Source organism: Ciconia boyciana, chromosome 16, assembly GCF_034638445.1.
Source record: "Ciconia boyciana chromosome 16, ASM3463844v1, whole genome shotgun sequence".
Taxonomy (NCBI): domain Eukaryota; kingdom Metazoa; phylum Chordata; class Aves; order Ciconiiformes; family Ciconiidae; genus Ciconia; species Ciconia boyciana.
This window is the reverse complement of record NC_132949.1, coordinates 3,340,261-3,361,077: the sequence shown is the minus strand read 5'-3', so window position 1 is coordinate 3,361,077 and position 20,817 is coordinate 3,340,261.

The window sequence follows — 20,817 nt, the reverse complement described above, 5'->3', positions numbered from 1 at the left end:
TTTAGAAAATAAAAAAGGGTTTTTAAAGCTAGAGAGTAACATCGTGACCATATAGCACTAGTGAATGATTAAAAATTTAGATGACTGCCTTTGAAACAATAAAAAGCTTTCGAAGCTTCTTAATGAGCAGCTATCAGAAGTAAAGCATTTAAAACTTCAGAAAGTGCCTCTGTGGAAATTTCATTGTCTTTGATGCTGTAAAATAACTGCAGGGTGGATTCATTTCAAGTTCTTTTTAGCATACTGGTCGTTCAGAAATATTGGGAGATATCTTTCTTAGCAATATGTGGGGAAAACAATGTCTTGGTCGCTTTCATTTATCTGCAATTTGACAGGAGTGCAGTTTATTAACTTGAAAAGAGACAGATACATTATCTGAAACACAGAGAGTATAGTGGGTATTGCCTCCTTTTTATACCAGTGGGAGTCCATGACACTTTGAACTTGCTCACCATTAAACGCCTTCCTGAGTTGTTGAAGAGGCCTTTAAAAAGGGAGCCTGTGCATTTATGATGTAAATTCGTTATTTTGACAGTCTTTGAAATCTGTCATATTCACGTCCAATTTAATGCACCGCAAAAATTCTTTTCTTTTAAAATACTTTTCTTTTAAGATTTCAAAGCCATTTTCATGTAGAAAACTATTGTTATACCTAATATATCCTGAAAGTGTTTTAGCAAAGGAACTTATATGATTCTGTTTTAAGTCATGTCAGGTTTTAAAACATGTCATTTCTTCAAATAAGCTTTGACCACGCTATCTTTTTTTTCATTAGTTAAAGTGCACTTGATTTCCATGGATACAATTAGTCAGAATATATGTTATAGTATCATCATCGGATCAAATGGGGTTCTTTCAGGCTGTATTCGGCGGAGCAATTGCCCACATATCTGAGATCAATACAGACCAGCACACAGGTAGACAGATGCAGAGAGATGAGGGCTGGTTGGGAAAGTCGAGGATTGTACTGAAGCACAGCGCACTAAATGAGAACCTGGACCAGTGGGAAAATTAAACCGCTCCTTTTAAAATGATAGCTCTGAGTATTTACTCTAAACGTGGAGTGGGGCGAAGAGGAGCAGGACAGGAGGGGGGCCATGCAGCATCTGATGAAATCCAAGTTCAGTTTAATTCTGGTCGAATCCAAGCCTCATACATTTCAACTCAATCTTCAATCCAAACAAACCTCCTTAGGCTCGCTAATCCTTATTACACAGTGGATTTTAGCTGTACCTGCACTTCTTTATCAGTTTGCAAGATATTTGCAGCCGGTACAGAGGTCTTCATGCAGCTCTGCTTCAAAGCGGTGTACAGAGGAGGTTCTGTACAGAGTTTCAGAGAGTGTTTACAGATGCCTTATCACTTTGGGAGAGGCGGTTGGTGGGCAGGGGGAACACATTTCTCCAAAGCAGCGCAGAATCATCCTAATCTAGGGAAACGATCAAATAAGAGTTTCAAAGATCTCCTACTACAAAGGAAGGCATTAAGCTCACTCGTTGCCTGCCCAGACTCCGGGGCTGTTTTGGAATACATGGAAATATGTCTGTTATACGAAGGAACCTTCCACTGATGGTTTGAGCACCATTTCACATGTCCCCAGTGGCTGGGTTTAAAATGCAGTGTATCATGAGTGAGATAAACCAGGAGAATCATTACTTCAGTGGCATTTAACCCTATAATTGGGTGGTTTTTTTCAGCACTGATTTTATAAGGTCACCCTGTTATTTCCTTTGCTGGCTGGCTTATGATGGTGTTCTCACATGTTATTACTCTCTTCCATCACAAGGAATGATATTTCGGGACTGAAAGGACGAAAGATTTGTAAGGACTGTCCTTTCCCACACTGTGATCGTCTGAAAGCTTCAAAGAGTCAAAGGCTGAGTGTAAAGGTGTTTTAGATGGTGTCTCTGGGGCAGAAATCCCACCTGGTCTAGGGGTAGGAAAGAACTGTAAGGATCTGATCATTTTATAGTTAGATCGCCTTGTCCCTCTGCAAAGGTAGGATATACTTTCCTGATAGAGCTTGTATCAGATATTAAACCGATACTACACTTGATCTCAGCAAAAAGGCCATTAAATCTCACAACTTGAAAAAGGCAGCTTGATCCTTGAAGCAGGGAATCCTGCAGAGCTTGCTGCCTGCTAACCCGATGGCCTGGCTGTGCTCCTTCACAGAATTCATTTCTGCTATCATTTCCCTGAGTTTCGGATTTCGTTGGCACAAGCAAAACCTTGGGCTGCATGAGAAAATACTTTGAAATGGTGCCTAATTGACTTGGGTCTGGTTCAGAATATAGTACGCCACATAAACCACCATAACATCAATCAGAGGGAGAAAGGATGTCCCCATGTTTGGCTTAAACTACAGGGTATTTCCTTTGCCGAAAGCATTTTAATCACACTTAAGTATAGGTTTGCTGTGGCAAAAAAGACCGACCCATTCCAGTCGTTGATTTTTCCCACAGAAGGAAACTTCTGTAAGGCAGCCCGTCCAGTGAAGCGTCCCAGGGTTCGTTGCACCAACTGCATTGACTTCCCCAGCCTTATCGTATCTCTCCTCTCTTTTGCTCTGCACTCCCACAATAAAAGGCATGTTTCTGCGGTCTGCAAGAGTATTATTTCCATCTAAGTTTGATGGTATTAAACTTAGTCTCAGGGATCTACGCTCCCCCCTCTTCTTCCTGGGTTTTATGCCCTTTCCCCTCGCCTCCCCCTCTCCAATTAGTGCTAGTTAGCTCTGATAGTGCCTCCCTGGTAGCGAAGAAACAGGAGCCAGTTGTTATGAATATAAAAAAAGTTATTTCAGGGAGACTACCGAAGACAGATGAAACCCATGGTTCTCTTGGGCATGCCTACCCTGCACAACGGAGCCCGTCTGTACCCAAACTTCTGGCACCTTCAGGCCTCAACACTCTCATAGACGCACCAATCACTTATTTAACGACTATCATTGTCAAACATGACTGTTGGTTTTAAATGTCTCCATTTTTGGTCGTTCAAGTGTCAGACACCTAACATTTTCAACAAGTTTTCAGTAACCTCTGTGAAAACCAAGGCCCCAAATCTAAGCAATCAAAAACCGCATTTGGAAATCCACACCAATAGCTACTGTCATAAACTAACCAAGGGCCTGATCCTGCCATTATATCAACAGCTCAGTGACAACACCACCTGGTTTTAGGCTGGTTCTAGAAAAAGTGATGCTGCGGACTATGCTATTAGTGTACATTGCCATAGCTGGAATTACTGAGAAATCAGAGTCGCTGCCTGGGCATGCAGAGAGCAATCATTAATAGCCGTTTCAGTCATCATTTCCATTGCCCAGCGGATAGAAGAATCTCACTCTTTTTTCATCTTTCACTTCCCATGAAACAGTAGTGATTTGCTTACTAATATCAGCAAGAGAGACAGGAGGAGAAAGGGGGGAAGAAGCAAATGTTAAGCCACTCTGATAAATCAGACATACAGCAGGAGAAACGATGAAAACTGTGAATGAGAATAAAAGCACTGTTCTCTAAGAAAGCCATATGAAAACCCAGCCATCTTATGACACGTAGATCAGTCTCATACATTTGTGTGCATACAGCAGCACAAACACATAAATGACAATTATGCCCCAGCTGATGCCAGCCTTAATTTCTAACCTCTTGAGACACCACCTCTGGGAACAGTCGTGAACTCAGTTTTATTGGAACGAGGGTTCAGTGATAATTCCAGTTGGACAAAGCTGGTTAGCGTATCACACACATGCTCGTCAGAAAGGATGGAAAGAGCCTTCCCCATGCAGCTTTAGCCGTCATTCCTCCTCTGTCTCCCCCAAGAGGGGCTGTTAGCTTACGTGTATTGCCTGGCAGCAGCCACCACCTTATCCAGACAACAGGAGCTTCCCTATGTGCCCAGACCCAAACTGGCTTGGAGTGAGGTGTTAAATCCACTGCCTTTAACCTTATGTGAGAATTGACTACAAGTGCAGAGCTCTCCAGAGTAACATGTTTTGGCAAGAAACCCCACTTAACAGGCAGGCTACTGAATCCTGCACTCCCTGCAATTTCTAAATGGCTTTCAGGCATAGCCAATGTCCTGCCCAAAAGGGAAAAACATCTGCTTCCAGGGAAACACAAAAGGAACAAATGTTACCCTGTAGCCCTGCGTCCCAGACTTGCAGCCGTGTGTCTGGATCCGAAGTCCTGTACTTCACATCAGCACTTCTGGGACTGGAAGGAGCAACGACCTGCACTCATTTAGGAAAGAGCTGTTCATCTTAATGCAAATATTGCCCAATTATGTGAAAGGGCTCAGTGCCTTGGACACATGGATGCAATTCATGAAAGAATCCAAACAAGGCAAGATCAAGGAACCCTGATCTGTTGTGCAATGTCAGACAAAGAACAAATATAAAGAGTCACTAAGGAACATCATGGCATTGGGAGATACGCCAAGACATCCTGATATAGAAGCTTAACCGTGCCTAAGGGCAACTGTGAAAGAGAGAACGTTGTGGCACAGAACTGCCCCGTACACGCGTCTCGCAGCTTCACGCTCCTTTGCCTGCTTATCTCCCCCCTGCCACCTGCACACAGATGCACATGCCTGGCCCAGCCACCTGCAGAGATGCTTTTGGTTCAGCCAGGCTCCCCAACACACATCTTTTGCTAATATTCACTTGATATTTTTGCTATTTATCAGCTGATTTTTTCTGTCCCCTGAAAGACTGCAAATGCAAATCCTGCTGTTAGGATTGTTGAAAACAATACAAATTGGAAAAAAAAAAATTAGAAGGAAAACATAAAACTCAGAGGCAACTAAATATCTCCCAGACGGACAGGGAAAAAGTAAAACTGCAACAGCGGGTTGCAAAAGCAAAATCCATTGAACTTAGCAATCGTAGCAACACAGCCTTTTGTTTATGAACCATCTGAAGCAAGTTTTACCCTGCAAAGTCCATGGGGACCCTTGATTTCTCTAGCCAAATTAACTAATTTTCCTAAATCACACTAAATTCTGGTCATTCGATCTGTCACTCAAAGTCTGTCCTCCATGTAAAAACACCCCATAGGTTTGATTCCACAGAAGACCATAAAAAGCATAACAGCATCCTAAGCAACGAGGGCTGCTAGGGTGTGTATTCTCCACCAGTGCACCTCTGTGCAGTGCTGTTCATCCAGGAGGATCACTAAGAGCTCACCTTTTGCAGGAAAAACCTTGAAAATGTCTGAGAGGAAACCTATTTTTAGATCTGCCATAGATACAGGACAGATTATATTCTTATACAATATAAAAAGATTGTCATTTAAAGTCTCAAGTAGGCTGAGAGGGAGACAGTGCGACTTCATGGTGCCTTCACCTTGGAACCTCCTTTGCATCCAGGCGCCATACCCTGCGTCGTGCCTTCCCCTGGCCCCAGGTACCGAAAAATCAAACAGATGCCCCGTTAACACAGGCTACGTCAGGGATTTATACGGAGCAAAATCTGGCCATAAATATAACGGAATAAACCCAGTGGTTATGCATCTGAGGAGACTGTCTAAACTAGTCCATGCAATCAGCACTGGTACAAGGACCGCTATGGAAAGGAGACAGTCTCCGTCGTTTGCCCCTTTCTTTGTTTCACAGCATTCTGTAGCTAACACAATCTTCCAAACGCCCAGCTTCTGTCTGAGCACCTGGCACACTTAAATGACCTGGGGTACGCAAACCAGGGCGGGAAAATCCTGTGCTATTCCTGTTCCATGGGCACAGAGCAGCCCTCATCCAACTCCTTCGTGGAGAGAGACAGGTGTTTTGTGCCCCGTCGCCCACAAATGGGGTTCCCTGTGCCCCTTTTGGGCACCCAAGTAAAGCAAGTGGCATTGCCTTCTGTGGCCTTCAACAGTCCTCACTCCATGGTCTTGCATGGACCCTGAGGGGGGATGCTCTAACACGGACCCAGCATGTCAACATACATTTGATGCCCAATTGGTAGACTTCATCCTGTTGCTTTATAAGCAATGAGGGGAAAAAAAAAAATGAAGAAAGAAGAAATGATGTTTTGGGTGGCTGGATGCAGTAGAATGACTTAGTGACATGAAAATTATGGTCCAATTTGTATTTTATGAGATATAAAATCCAGTAGGTTCAGAGCAGCTTTCCTATCTTCACATGCGACTCCAACAGCTTTGAAGCTGCTGCTGGGACTATGTTTCCCTTCTCTAAGAAAGCTTTTGTCCACCAGGACCAGATGGAGATCTCAAACCTCATTTGCAGTGAAGCTAATGTGCCAGAGACAACATAAAGTGATCACCTAAATGGAAATGCTGATGCTAGCTTAGGCTTTAAATATTCACAATATCCCTACTGTCATTTCAGTGTCAAAGACTGTAAGCCCAGAGAGAGAGACATACAGTACAAGCTGTAAAAGAACCTGGCACTTTTTTTTTTTATTATTTCCATGGTTTTATAACAGTATTTGATTGGTTTCCCCAGCTACTAAGGTATGACAAACTACAGAAGAGATTTGACATAAATACTGTATTGTATTTGAAATTCATGTCATGTAGGTAAGTATGACTGGGCACTTCAGTCCGGAGACACGTTCCTGCTGAGCGAGTGAGTCAGTCCGGGGCTTTCAGTGCCTGTAGCTGGACGTGATTCCCCTCCAGACCTTGTTCCCAATGATCCATTTACTGAGTCACTCCTGCAAGCAGGGCCACGACAGTAGTATTTGCAGGAGAAAAGCAAAGGGGAGCAAACAGAGAAGCCGGTTTAGAAATATGAGTAGGTGCAGACTGGGAAATGCTCTGTTGCATTCACCCATCTCTGGGGCGCTCAGTGCCAGACCATGCCCAGGGGAGCCCCAACAGCCACGAGCTCAGTGATGCACGGCATCTCTCCCCTGTTCCCTATTCTTTGCTCCTCGTACTGCTCAGGGTGCTGGGGGATGCGCAACGATGCCAGGGCAAGTGTTACTTTGCAGCTTGCAAGGCTGGTCTGGGGACTGCAGAGAGCTCTCAGCTCCGGGTCTGCTGCCGTGCTTTTACTGCTAGCTAGGTTTCACCAAAGAAATGCATATACCAGTTCTCTGAGCTTTAAAGAGAGATAGCCAGTGACAGCTCTGCCTCTCACAGGGTGCAGCTTAGCACAGCTCCCCCTCTCCAGAATCTGAGTAGGAAGCTGCTTAATACATTTTATAGCTTCATGATTTTTTTATTATTATTATTTTATGGGCTTTTAGGTAATGCTGCTGCTCACCTGTTTGAAAGACTAGCTTGCATCCGCCCCTCTAACATATACCAGGTGCACAGACGCACGCTTGGTGGGAGCGTATTGCAGCCACTGAACTGTCATCAACCCAGAGGCTTCCCCTGCTCACTTGCTTTGCACCTGTGCCCTCTTGGCATTGCAACGTGGAAAATTCCCAAGGCACAAAGCCGGTCTTGTAAGACCTGCTCTGTTTGGTTTCTGCTTGTGGGGCCTCTTCTGCAAAAACGCACGAGCTGATTAACAAAGAGATCATTAAAAAATAAGAGGAGTTAAACACTCTGCTGCTTGCACATCCACATCCAAAGAGCACGCCAGCCTGGGGTATATAGAAGCTGTCCTCCGCATGCATCGTGGCCTGGCAGGGTCATGGTAGATGGCCGAGCTGAAAAGGCAGAAAGGAGAGGTGGAGGCTGCAAATACATTCCAGTTTTGATGCCCATTGTCATGAATGTAAATTCGCATTTATATTAAAGCCTCTTTAGGTTGGCAAAGTGATTTAAAAGGGCAGCAGTGGAAGTGATAATCATGCTCGTGATATTTTTGCTGATCAACAAAATTGAGCTCATAGCACATTATTTGTCCTCAGGGCTCTGACCCCATGGAGGCTACTAAAGTAGCACTGTTAAATGCTGGAAACTTCCAACTATTTTTCTTCTAAGACATCTTCTAAGACATGATGCAGGTAGCTAATTACAGGAACATCATTCTCCCAGAGCAGTGTTCAGAAGCAATACCCATTTTGCTCTCCTCCAAACTAGAGGAATCTAGCCGTACCTCAGTGATGGATAGGATTTGTGTTTTCCGCTGGTGGATCCATTTTATTTTATTCTATATAAGCTCCATTTTTTTCCTTGTCTTACTTGGTGCACCTGTGCTCTGTATCTCTATACCGTATCAGACCCAGCTTTGCTATCTCTTCTCCCTCTGCCTTCCTCTCTAGGTCTCCTAAGTGCTCCTCTCCCATGCAATACAGTCAACCTTTACATGCGAAGGGAAATGTGCTATTCTGGTAACCCACTGCAATAAAACCAGCAAGCTGCTCAAGTGCAGGTTGAAGAGCCAGCTGAGCTGTGCCTTGCACGGTGCAGACACAGCCTGGTACGGCAGCACCAAAGCCAACGGCACTGAACCAGCGCAACCGCAAGAGCAAGAGCTGCTCCCGGACTGCAGCTAGAGCCACGTTTCCCTGGGGTCTGAGGGTGCTACAAAGCCAGATGGATCTACTGAGAGGGGGCTAGACTTCTTAAAGCAGCATTTCACTGAGCGGGGAACACACCATCGTGTGCGGTACGCACGACGGTGTGGTTGGGGGAAGCCGTGCCCGGTTCCCAACTCTCCACCAGCTGTGCAGGGAGTGCACAGCAAACACCTAGAGAAACGGGTGATTTTGTGGACTGGAGAATTTTCACTAATTAAAAACGGGCACTATCGACCTATTTATCCCACCTCATCTTCTGCATCCTCAATATATACAAAATAGCATTTTCTTACATTTCCAGCACTGCTCCAATGAGCTCCTCACAGAAGCTCTGCTACCTCCTTCTGTTTAATTTCAGTATCATCTCCAAATCTGCTCCTTATTCCCTCTGAGAAATATTTAGACACACAGCGGTCCAACTTGTCCCTGCAATGCAATTTTACCAACAGACATGCAGTCTCTGGTCATCCTGTCGGTGACCATCTCCATGCATTTCACCTTGCTCTGGAGCGAGGACAAGCCAAGGTCCTGCTGCATGTGGATCTCCTCCTGCCTCTTGTGCAGGTGACCTGGCCTCAGCCTGGGAAGCCTGTAGCAGTACAAAGTCCCCATCGCTGTCCCCAGCTTTCCTTGGGCCTGGGCATGCACGTGCTCCTCCCTCCTACGGGCATGGACTATGAAGTTTTGTAGCAGTAATGCAGGTAAGCAGCAAAAAAAGGGGGGCTGAGCAGATTTCCCTTTGCAAGGAGGTCTCCTTCTCACCCTGCCTTTGCCAGGAGCCCTGGAAGGATCTGCTGATATTCAGCCTCTTGAGTTTTTCTTGGGGAAGGCGGGGGAAGCATTTGTTTCCCAGTTCCAGATTTTCTCCTGCACTTACATGTTTGTCCATGAAAAAAAAAAAAAGTCCTCTATTGTAAAACTTGTCAAATGAGACCACCCAAGTGGCTGAAGGGAGGGAATTGGGAAGGAGGAAGAAATGCCTTGAAAACCATTTTCTTTTTGATGGTTTAGAAAGGGAATTGAATGTTATTGTCTCACTTTAAATATGTTCTTTATGAGGAGGTCATGTAGCAGGCACATCATTTTCTAATTACAGCCATGCAGATAACAAGGAAACAAAATATATGGAGATTTTCCAAAACAGAGGACGCATTTTCAAACAATATACTGTACAGTTCATCTTCCAAGTCTCAAAATAAAGCAAAGAGCTTTACTCAGAAGGAACTAGATATAGTCGTAAGCTGTTAATGGCTTCCTTTTACCCACTGTTTTATTGTCAACGGGAAACCTAAACTCAGTCAGTCACTGGATAATAACTGGCAAATGCTGTCTGGGCTTTGACGGAGTTTTCTCAGGACGTGCTGGTGCTGTCCATGGAAACAGCCTCGCTAAACCCACTTACAGGAAAGGAGGAATTCAGACCCACTGTAACACCACCAAGATCTGGAGAGTTTTCCCAGCAAAACTTGTTCACTGCAAATTGTGTATTAAGGGAATTGCATGATCAAATCCCATTAAATTGACAGGAAGTGAGGCTTAAGTGAAAACTAGCGCTCATTTTTAAACATCTCAGCCAGCGCTGCGGAGAAGGAAGGGGACCCGGGGCTTTGTTTCCCACGCAGGGAGCAGTGGAGCCACGCGGAGAGACATGGGGTGAGTGATGGAGCCCTGTCCCCCACGAGCCCCTCTGGTGCTCCCGCCCACGCTGCAATCGCCGGGGCATGCACCGCTTCATGCCAATCTCCTCACTTGGGCTTTGGGATGCTCCCTATGTGGCACTAGGCACTAAGCCAGGCTTCTTCCTGGGACGCTGTGATTTCTACCCCTAGCTTGGGATGACGTGAAATCCAGCATCTTCCCAGCTGGCAGATGAAACAAGGCATGGATAAGGAGGGGTACCTATGGGGAAACCTGTCCCCTGTGCAGCACCCGCTGCTTTGCAGCAGGGGAATGAGGTCAGATGCACTTTCAGGATGGAGGGGACAAAGCAGCATCCAGGGGTGACTGCTTTTCCATCAGAGTTAGTGGGACTTATTTTCCCCACCACCTCTTTGGTGTTTCTGGTACTTCAGCTCCCCAGCCTGGGTTTACTGGATAGGAGCGAGGTGTCCTGCACCATCCACATGCCCTGGGACACCTGCAGGGTCACAGCCATCAGGCTGGCCAGCAGGGTTAGAAGTGATCCAGACAGGACCCACTAGTGCACGGGCCCATCGCCATGCCAGTCTCTCCACAGAGGTGGAAAGCAGTGGGAAAGGGCTGGGAACGTGTCCTCAGGATGCCCTTCTTGGTCTGTGCTCCCTGCTGAGGTTGAAGGAGGGGATGCATTTGGGTACAAAATGGGGTCACAAATTATCCCTGCAGTTTTCTCCCTCCCCAGATTTGCCTTCCCTAGAAAAAGCATCCTGTGAGCTGCAGTACTGATAACGATTTTGTGCAAAGCTTCACCTCTGGCGTGGACAGGGAGAGTCACATCTCGAGGCACATCAGAAGGTTCTGGTGAGTGCCAGGATGGAACAGGACCACTGCCGACCAGTCCAGGATTTCTTCAACAGGAAAAACCTTTTCCGCACAAGATGGCATGGTGACTTTGTGTGTTTGTTCATATGCTCTCCAACATGCATTTTCCCAGCAGACAAAAACCTTAAAGTGTCACTCTGGCTCCATCCAGCTGAATTTGACCATAATGAGTGATCAGGGTTTTCCAAAGAGGGTAATTTAAATGTGTTTACACTGCCACTAACCCCCCTGCTTTGTTTGTCTAAGATGCTCAGGATAAAGGGATGTGTCTCTGGTCTCTTTGTATGTGAAGTAACACAGTAGCATGTAATTGAGAATGGATCACTTTTAGGCTAAACTGTTCTGGTTACAATCCTGTATAATAATAAATTATGGTGGAGCAAAAGGGAAGATGACAGGCTGGATTCTGAGCTCCGCCGCACCAGAGGAAAGCCTGATTTGGGAGGACCCAAAGACGCCTCTCAGGTTTCTTTACTCACAGCCGTCCCTGTGAAAAGTAAACCCGTCCTTCTCCACCGCATCTGCTCCTGATGCTCAGGACTGCAAACTTAATACACACAACAGCTTAAGTAGCTGGGAGCTTCTGACCAAGTACAAAATAACCCTTTAATAACCCCTGAACTAACCAATCGACCTGGTGCAACCAATACACCTACTGCTCTTGCTGGTTCCAGTTACAACCCCGAGTAAAGCTCAAGCAACCTGACTTTTCTTTAGAAACGTGAACCAGGAATACAATTTCATAGATTTGCTTCAGGATGAAAAAGGAGGAAAAAGCATTGAATGAAGCAAAAGGAACCCACATTGATTAAGGAAATAAAAAGAGCAGCAAAAGACAGAAAGGAAAGGCAGGAGCACACTCCAGGCAGAGTAAACTGCTCTTTTTGTTTAACTGTTTTCTGTCCAAGCCAGCCCAGCGTGAAAATCCCACTTTTACAAGGGGACAGAGCTGGAATTCACACCTGTAAGCTGGACCTGCCGCTCCTGCATCGGGATGGCCACAAAGACCCAAGTCAGCTCACATCAGTGTCAGTGCAGCGGGTGCATAAAGGGAGCCGAGCCCTTCCCTTTACACTGGATTACTCCAGAAGAAAGCTGCATTTGTTCGAGCTGGTCTGAATAGGCTTTGGGGGTTTTTTGGGGGTCCTTTTCTGGTTTGGGTTTTGGGTTTTTGTGGCTTGGTTTTGTTTGGTTTTTTTTGATTCGGTTTGGGGTTTTTTTGTTTGTTTTTAAGTATCCGCTTTGTATCTATTTCTATCCCCAAAAGAGAGAGGAGTTCTGCAAATCCACATTAAAGCTTCCTTGGGCAGCAGCGAGGAGGCCGTGCTGTCGGTGGGTTCAGCCTCCTTGTGCAGGAGCACAGCCCGCCACGATGCTCCAGTAAACCGCCCGTCCCAGGAGCCAGCTTTAACAGATCACAGCGGATCAGCTGCCAACTGACTTGATCCCAAACTCCATTCACTGATCTCGCACAAACGCCACCAAACCCGTTCACTAGAAACTATTTCTAACCTGGAGATGGTATCGTGTCCAAGGATCCCAGAAAAACTGCTGCTTTTCTGACACTTCACTGCCCATTTTGGGCTTCCCCTTTTGGCCTTAATCGTGGTCCCCATCTCAGCCTGGCAGTGCAAGTTCAGCCCCTGGCACCCAGCAATAAATATATGCAATTAATACCATGTGATAATTGCAGGAAAGAAAGCAGTAATGCCCACAGTGCTGCACTGCTCTCCTGTAACACTCTGCCAGAGCCGATCCAACAAGCACGCCAAAGCTCTCACCAAGGTGTTTTGATATCTTAGTGTTGTACATCTTCATGGATTTTGGCTGTAATGGGACTGTCGGGTTACCCACAAGTCTGGTGCCCCTCAAGGGCAGGTCATTGAGCGCACCCCATGCACGCACCCCCTCCCTCTTCTGCAAAGGGGAGGGCTGGGCTCTTCCTTGGCTACCTCAGCCTCCCACCCAAAGCCATGATCCATCTCAGGATGCATTGTTTCCTCCTGAAGCTTTACAGCAAACAGCTAGACTTCCCCAAATCACATTCAAAGGCACTGTGAGTAGAGTCACTTCTCCTCCCAGTCCTAATAAACCACAATAGGAATTAATGACCAATAGATCGATGCTGTAATTTCTGTCCTTACTTTGGGACAATCTGAAGCCCAGCATCTTCTTCATTCTGCACGTTTCTTCTGCCAGGCAATTCTAATGAGGTCAAAATTCTTTTCCTTCCTTTGCTCTAATCTCCTCAAAGAACAAAAAGAAGTATGAAAAGAAAACACAATATTTATTGTAAATCAGTGACTTCTGCATTAAAATGATCAAAGTGTGTTTGCTGCACACTTGAAGTTCAGATGCAAAGGGATTTCCAACTTAAATAAATAAAAGATTGTTTTTCTGTAATGCAAATTGAGAAGGAGCAATCCACACAAAGTAGTCAGACATGCTCTGCAGAAGGACTGTCCCACTCCTATACCCCACATATTTTGCATGGCTGATGCTCTTAATCTTTTCAAAAGAAACACCACTCCACCAGGGCATGCTAATGCGTGCCAAGGGGGGAAGCAAACTCTACTTGATGTATGATTACAATATGCAGCTTAATAATATAATTTCTCAGTTCAGATATTGATCCTTGGGAGTGAAGCAGTGCTGGGAATAGAGTGAAGCAGGGGGTGGAGAAATATCTGCCGCCTGTTTTCTCATCTAACAACTCCCCAAAGAGGCAGAGCCTTATCCATCCCACATACCCAGGCGTGACAAGAGATCAAAACTCACTGGGGACACGCACTGTGCCTTTCAGGTAAGTTATACTATTATTAATGATCATAAAAGAAGCTATCAAGGTGTTTTGCATTTCTTTCATCTGGCAAGCCTGTGAGCACATTTATTAATTGAGGAAGCCTCACTTTTCTGCAAGGTAGATTTTAGTATTTCCTTTCTACGTCCAGGAAACCCAGGCGCAGGGACCACGCTGCTCACTGACGCAGCCCGGGCAGGGGCACAGCACAGCCTGGCCCCGAGCCCAGCACTGTCATCGTGTGGCATCAGCCTCCTGCAACAAGGGGAGGGCAACTGCCCCGCTCCCCCCAGATGGAGGGCAATACCCTGCAGTCTGCACCCAAAGCTCATGCATGAGAGCAGGCTTGAAGCCAGCCTGCTCAGATGCCAGGCTGGTGTGAGCTAAACAGCACTGCTGAAATTTGGAAAATTCTCCATATTCCTGAAAAAACAGGTATCACCTGTCATCCGGCATTGCCTTCCTTCAGCCACTACCCTCTTTGCTCCGTCACCATGCTGCACGTTAGCAGTCAATATATTGAGGTACAGCACACCAGCACCATTCATTTTTCAAGGACAGACAGCTAAAGCTGGGAAACCTCTCATACGTGGCAGCGGCACTTTAGCAAACATGGTGCTTTCTCCCTTCATGTGTTTTCAGAAGTTGTTCTGGTTAACCCCATGACCACCACAGCTACTACCATCTCGTGTGTCAGGAGCACTCATTCATGTTAAGGAGACATATGGAACGTGAAGGCACCGGAAAAAATCCCCACTGAAGATTAGGGACATGCTCACGTCGATATGTCCAAAGGGCAGCAAGGGGATTCACACATCAAAGTGACTAATTAGGGTAGTGGGTTTTTTCTGAAACAAGACCAGCTCCAATTCAAGGGATGTGAAATGGAAGTTGAACCTGAAATATTTGTGGCAGACTCTTGGATCCTGTGAAAACCAGTACATATGTTTAACTGCATATAAGTGAGTACTCCTGTTAAGTGTGTGAAGCAAAACATGTGCTTAAGTGTTTGCAGAATTCAGGACTAAATCTAAAACTGATGGGTAATAGGGGGATCAAAATCTGAGGAAAATAAGTTCACTTGCCCTCCACAGCTTCAAGCAAACCATTTCCCAAGATCCACTAAGAATGGGCAAAGTTCAACCACAACATCATCCAAGCTCACTTGTACAAGTCCAAACTTTGTCAAAACTACACTAGGTTTTTACAGTTGTTTTTGGTTGTTTTTTTTTTTTCCCACAAAACCAGGAGAAGCTTAGCGCAGCTCCAGGCCCTGGCCAAGGATCACGCTGCAGAGCTTGGATCCAGACCAAAACTTCTCCAGAATTCAGGACTCTTCTGTCCTCCATGGTTTATAGCCTCCAGCTCCACGACACCCTTGCACAGACCTCGCTCAAGCCAAGGACAGTCCTCAACAGCCTTGTGGTGTGTGCTCACCCTGTAGGTGACCACCACCACCAAGAGCTGAGCAGACACTCATTTTTTAAGTATTTTTAAGTCAGCTACAACATCATCTGCTGTATTCAAGCTGGCAGCAGCAGCGATGGACTCGGCTCAGCAGGATGCTGTTTGTTTAGCTGGAAGTCTAGAAGATGTCTTTTACTTATGCATCTGGATGAATGACTATAGTAACATTTAATTCTTTTCAAATAGAATAAAAATAGACACTCATATACAAATTAGACATTGCTCTATGTATATTGTGTACCCCATAATTAGCAGGTAATACTCACTCTTTAATTCAAAAAAATTGTTATGCTAAATAGAAGGATTTTTGCTTAATTACAGGCTAATCCTATTTCCTCAGAACATGTGATATTTCCTTATCTCCCAAAATGGAAAAGGCACATTTGAATGGGAAGTACGTTTGTGTGTTATCCTATGACATACAGATTCACAGAGGGATGTCGATTTTCTGTAGAGCTGTTCGTTGGAAAACAGCAAGGCAAGCTCTAACGCATTACAGCCCAGAGGGCAAAGGAAGCACCTTGGTTTGGCCAGTCCTTGCTCGAGTCTCATGGGTCTGCCTTACATTCCCCTTCACGGCCTCCTACGTGACGCTAACCATCAGCAAGCCTAGGGATGACGGCTCCTAAATTAGATGCTTTGACCGTTATCTGAACGGTTGATGCATGGACCCTCGTGCTGCAAAACCTCAGTCCCTACCACCAAGAAGGGGACAAAGGGTTTCAGGAGAAGACATGTGCCGAGGACCGTGCACTGCTGCAGCAGCGGAGACCAGGCGAACATCCCTCATCCCAGTGCTCGCCGCAGCCTCGCGTTGGGTACCCGAGGCTGGCATCCTCTGCGCCATGTCCAGCCACAGACAGGGAGGTCAGGCGGCCTCGTAGGATTTTCATAGACGCATTCACGACATCTTATATCTTGCAGCAAAGCATTGACTGCATTTGAAGACAGGTGCTGCGGTTGGTTAAATAAGAGATCCTGCTTAATGTCTGTTATTTCTATAAAGGCCCAAGGAATTGAAAATTATAACTAACTTAACCTGACAAAGTCTTTTGGCTGTAAGAGTTGTCCTGCCAAATTATAGATAAGAGAACCCAAGGTCCAGAGAAGCAAGGCAGCAAACCTCATGTTGGATCAGCAGCGGGGCTGAAAACAACACCCAGACGCCGGCTGCCAGCGCCTTCCTCTAACCACCGGACTCGGTGGCTTTTGTGTTTCTCCTTTCCATTATGCATACCCTTCCCTTTTCCCTTAATGATTTAGTGATGTTTGTTCCCTCACACTGCGCACAGACCTTGCAGATCAAAATAGCCAGTCATCTAAAAAAAATTCTTTATCCTTTGTTCTTCAAAGAAACCAAATAATCTCAATCCTTTGAGAAAACTCAAAGGGTGAAGGCAAAGCATCAGGACTGATGAGAACAATAGCGGTGTATCCCCCGATGAACGAGCATCTCTAGTGCTGTGTGGTTATTAAAAAAAATTCCTTGTAGTGAAAATTCTTAGGTCAATTACTTGTTGCCACAGGGAGATTTCCAAGGAGTTTTATTGTTATTATCACTATTCAATGATTATATGTAGCAACACAAAGGTGAATTTTTATGTGAAGAGATGCATTGTTTGGTAAATCTTAAACAACAGAAAGTAGAAGGGGGTGGAGTGATGGGGGATCAAAGTCCCTGCAATTCCTATAACATTTTGGAGCCAATGCTAGCCATTTACTGCTGCTTTCAGTGGTCTGAAGTATTTTTTCCTCACTTTGGAAGGTTAAACAGTGGAACGATAGCAACCAGACATATAACCACAACGTTTCTGCAGCAAGCAGTGTCCGCTTCGGCCAGCGCCAGTCTCGCTGCTCTGTCCCCCGCTTCAAGAGAGTGGAGGAAAACCCTTCGGTTCCCAGGGGACAAAAAGAGCAAGCCACCGTTTTCCAAAGCGCACACCATATTGTCATTTTGAGACGGACACAGATCTCTCTGGACTGAGGACACTGTTTCTAACCATGACTTGCCTCTGGCTTGGTTTTTGCTCATCACATTTTGGAGTGCTTCACACTCAGCAGCAGCATTGACGGGAGAGGCTGCGTCCACACCTCAGATCCAGCTCCCAACCACACCAGTTGCACTCCAGTGGACAGGAACAAATGCAAAGTGGACGATGTTCCCACAGATCAATACCCTCTCAGCAGACAGTGCCTTTTGGATCCAGATACAAGTCACCTACAATTCCCTTTTTAATATGGGTTTGCACACAGGGAGCGCTTTCTTTGCGGCAATTTCCTCCAGGATGTGGCAGGGCAAACGCTGGTTTGCCTTTTCTTTCTGACTGAAGACAAAAGGAAGTATCAGAAAGGGAAGAGGCTAAAGCATTTCCCCACACGCTGCGGACTGGTGTCTTCCTTTGACAAAGCAAGGAGAACGTTAACTCTAATTGTCTTTTTAAAAATGAAAAATAAAATACAATTTCTTTCTCCCTGTGATGTGAATTACCACGTTTCCCAACCAGCTACAGCACAAACGCTCCAATGCACACCTGGAATTTGCATTGAGAGCAAAGCTTGGAGCCGAAGCACCTACTGCCTCAGACTCCTCTGACAACCCCACGGAAGGGTTTGCAGGTACCAACTCCTCTGGCGTGAGGGACGGCCAGGCGCCGGCCTGCTTGAACACATGGCCTCCGTCTGCAGAAGCCCTCTGCCAGGGCAGGCGGCTGCTCCCCCAGCACCACACCATCACACAGGGACTGCACACACAGAGATGGGATGGGCGATTTGCAAGGCGTTTACCCCATCCTATTTTCCACATGGCAGGAGATTTAGATTTTGCTCTGTTCGTGCTACCACGACGCAGGACTAATGCTTTTCCCAGTAACTTGATCCTAATCCCCCACTCCTGCTCGGAACAAAATTTGCGCATCTGAATCGTGTCCCAGGGGACCCTGGGGGTGCCTACAGTTACTCACAGAAGAAAAGGTACTTGCCATCGCAAGTCTGGCAGAAGCAGGGCCAGAAGAATGAATGGCTCCCATTTAACTGATTGCCTGAAGAGAATTAATCTAGTAAATGCATGCTCTGAAAAAGATAGGTTTGGATGTGAGGGCTGATACAAAATGCCATCTGGGTATCAAATAGGAAGCTGAAATATGTCTATCAAGCCAGTACTCTTTGATCATCAGAAGTCACTCATCATTTACACATCACAGGAGGATGCTCAACTCCAGAAGGCACACAGTCAGCCAAAAAGGAAGAAGGATCAGCTGAGTATTTGTGTCTTAAAGACATGCAGCCATTCAATAAATACCAAAAAAATAACCTAGTCAGTCTCCCAAGGCAGTGGCATCTTATGCTCAATTTATGCGTGTTTTATGCAACTATTTACTGCTCACCAAAGAGTTAAGAGGCATTTTCATTCCTAATGTCACGGAGTAATCTCACTCCCGATTCCTCTTACAAAATCATTCTGCAGGGTCTCTCCTGCATTATTTACAGCCTCTCAAGAGCTGCTTTATACCTGAATGGCAGGATAGTGCTGCAGAGACACATTTTGTGTCTAGGGGCCTTATTCTCACCATTCAGACCATGCTTCAGCAGCACGACCGCCTGCAGCTCACGGGACAGCAGCACGCTGGGGACAGGCTAGCACCGCAGCACACAAACCAGGCTGGGGGCTGCAGAGAAAAGCTTTCTTACACCTCCTCAGCGTCAGGAAAGCCAAGGAAGAGCATAAAATACAGACTTGCTTTGCTTACATGATCAAAAGTGAGTGGCATGCAAAGGATTTTTAGACTACATAGTTAAAAACACCCTCAGACCAACATCTTTTAAGGTTCAATAAAACAGCAGATGACTCAGAGGAGGGAAGAGTCCTCTGCCCACTCTCACACAGGTACCAGGACACAACACTCGCTCTCTACACGGCAGGGGCTAGGCTCTCCCTGGGCTCCCAGGGATGCGAGCAGACACCAGCCCGGACACAAACCACTCATCCTCTGCCACAAGCCTTCGCAGCAAGCCCTTACACGCTTCCAAGGCACACGGCTCACCTGCACAGCCATACGGTTGCCTTCAGCCTGACATCAGACGCAGACTGGTCCCGTCATCCTTTGGCTTCATAGAGGATGCTCACCGGAGCAGTGACAGCACAGGACTCGCTACCACCGTTGTCACAGCTGAGCAGTCAGGTGGAAGGCCACGATATTGGGGTTCTCAGCCCCCCACGTCCCAGGGAAGGAGCTAGGCAGTGCTGCAGCCGCTCTTAAGAGCCAGGTCCCTGGGAAAGGCTGGGGCCCATGCTCACAGCCCCGTCAAGGCAAAACAAGGGGCACCTGCATGGCCCTCCCCTCCTCGCCTAACGTGCCCACCTGAGCTCCCTTCCCCTCTCGCCTCTGCTCTGCGAAGGGAAGGGCATCCCCACCCACACCATCCTCCTCACCCTCCACCAGGCATAAATCAGCTCTGAACGCCTCTTTGTTAAAAGCACATCTCTGGGAATTGTTCAGTACAAAACTCCATGCTCACTTGGCTCGTTACAAGTTCAGTGTTCAGCCGAGCTTTGCCCAAAGCTTTTTGCTCAAGTTTGCAAACTCCTTGAGCAAACCTGGTCCCAATTTCAAGCCGGTTTGAACTCAATTTGAGCTGATTTATAGTTTGGCATTAAAAAACAACAACAACAACAACTGTTCTTTAAAATGGCAACTTTGACCATAATTTATGTGAGGCCAGATGGAACTTGGTGTTTTCAATTAAGTTTCAGCTGGATTTTGTAATTTTAGCTTTTTATGCAGAGTTTTAGAGCAAAACACGGAAGAAGGAATGGAAAGCAGCAATTAATTCACATAAAACTTAACGGGAGGGTGGGTATATAAATGTCTTGCAACACAGAGTGGTGTCCTTCCATGTACGTCTAGCTGTAAATGAAAGACAACAGTGGAAGTGTTGCTTTGTGTTTGTCCCTGTATTGCTTGGCCAGGATTTCTTTCTACACGCCAAACCTGACTTTGCAGCCCCCGCGGATCAAATGTGCCATACACAACACCATAGTCCAAGCCATTTTGACAGTGTCTTGCAGCTACTTTCCTGGAGATCCCAGTATTTTAATAGCTAGGATTAGATCACAGTAAAAGCTGAACCTTTGACATTTCTTCCTAGCAAGTAACTCACAAATTGATGCTAATATTTGACTGTGCTCAGTGGAGACCGAATTAATACTTACAAAATTCACTTCTCCCCAAGGTACCGAGGCCGGGTATTTTGTTTTTACAGGGGAATATCTGGAACCTTTTAATGGATTAAAAATAAGTTGCAGTTGATCATTTGTTTGCGAGACAGAAAAGGCTTCAAAGATACACAAGCGGATTAAGCAGAAGCGTTCAGATGATTCACAAGCTGATACAGGCCACCAGTCAGGAAGCGTCTCAAATGACTTGCTCTTTTGTGCCCACATCAAAGCACCTCCGAATGACTGGCAGCATCCCTTCTGGCCGGCCGCCTGGGGGGACCGAGGTGGCAGCAGTGTCACTGCAAGGAGCGAGGTGTGCGTGGTTTGGGGAGAAAGAAGAGAATTTGCCTCCTTGCTCACCTGGTGCATTGTATCTGC